This window comes from Silene latifolia, chromosome Y, assembly GCF_048544455.1.
Source record: "Silene latifolia isolate original U9 population chromosome Y, ASM4854445v1, whole genome shotgun sequence".
NCBI lineage: Eukaryota > Viridiplantae > Streptophyta > Magnoliopsida > Caryophyllales > Caryophyllaceae > Silene > Silene latifolia.
The window spans coordinates 252,950,069-252,951,594 of record NC_133538.1 but is presented as its reverse complement, the minus strand read 5'-3'; positions in this window follow the sequence as shown (position 1 = coordinate 252,951,594).

The following is a 1,526-nucleotide window of genomic DNA, read 5'->3' as shown; positions in this document are numbered from 1 at the left end:
TTTGCTTGTGCAAAGGTGTAATTCTAGATTACTAAACTTGTGCCTTTGGTTATCTGATGTTGCCTCTGACATATCTAGCTTTCTTGTGTAGAGTTTATGATTTTATTTGATTTTCTTAATTTTCTTAACTTTAAACAATATAATTACTATTTCTCATGAGATGGCAGTTCCTATGAGTTTCAGATAAGTCCATAAAGGCGTAAACATTAGAGTCCAGATCTAGTTCTAGCGAAGATCAGTTCTGTAGTTTGAGATTTCTTGAAAACTATCTGAACTTTCCACGCTTTCTCATTAGCCCTTTTACTATGAATATGTACCTTTTGGTTGTTCTCTTAGCCTCCCGACTCTCTTCAAAGTTGGAAATGCTAGTCTTTTAAACTTGCATAAACTTTGACCGTTTGGATCTACTGAATTTGCTTCGCTCAAGTGCACTAATAAGTGACAGGGATTGGGCATTAGGCTGATGATTTTACTTTTATTAATAGATAAATGTATAGTACACCAACAAGCATGCTATGTCAACTTGTTTATTCATGTTAGACTATAAGCTGACTTTTTTTTTGCGTTGTACTTCAAAAAAATTCAACTTGTTTTTGCTTAAGTAGTGTATTGTTCTTGAGTGGCTGACTATTAGACCTTTAATCTTCTAACATGGGAAACTTAAAATTTCACCTAAATGGCATGCTGATGTATACATTAGTAGTGCTATGTGCCTCTATTCACCCTCCTATCCCGATTTACCTGATCGTCTTTGAGGCAGTACCATTGGGACAAGTATATTAGTTCCTTTTTGTGCTCTGTGCCTATGTGGTTGTTCTCATAGCTATTTCTTCCTTTTCATGCTCTGTGAATATGGTATAAATTTTGTTATGTTGTCAAATAAGTACTAGCTAACTCATGCTACAAGCTACCCAAATAAATCTTTTGTAGCAACAAAGAATGCTTCACTTACAGCAACAACTATTTGATGAAGTATACTACGAAGTAGATTTCTGTTTTATGTAGAAATTTATTTGGAGCGCCAATCAAATCACGGATGATTCTATCCTATTCATTGGCATGCTAACTCAACACAACATTCTCTCTTATCTTTCTTTCAATCGCAACCTGCCAGTGTTCTATATCAGACATTATATTCATTTCTTATCATAATTATTTGACGTGTGTCAGTCAATTCTGCAATTCCAGTTAGAAATATATTATGTGCCTTTTATGAAGTCAGTGTGCATTTGGGTTGATGCTAATCATAAAGTGTATTAACAGTTCACTATTTATAGTGTTATACGTTGATTTTATAATAATCTTTAAGTTGTTTTCCTTACTATTGGTTTTCTAAATGTATGATTACAGATTCAACAATGTTCACTGACGAGATAAAAGATGTTAAAGAAGTTGGGCTATCAATTATTTGGAGAACAAGTATAATTTTTGAACATCAGCATTATTGTTGTGTTGGATGGAAGATGTTAAAGACGTGTATGCGATTTTGTATAATTTTTGAACATCGGCATTTTTTGTGTGTGGAT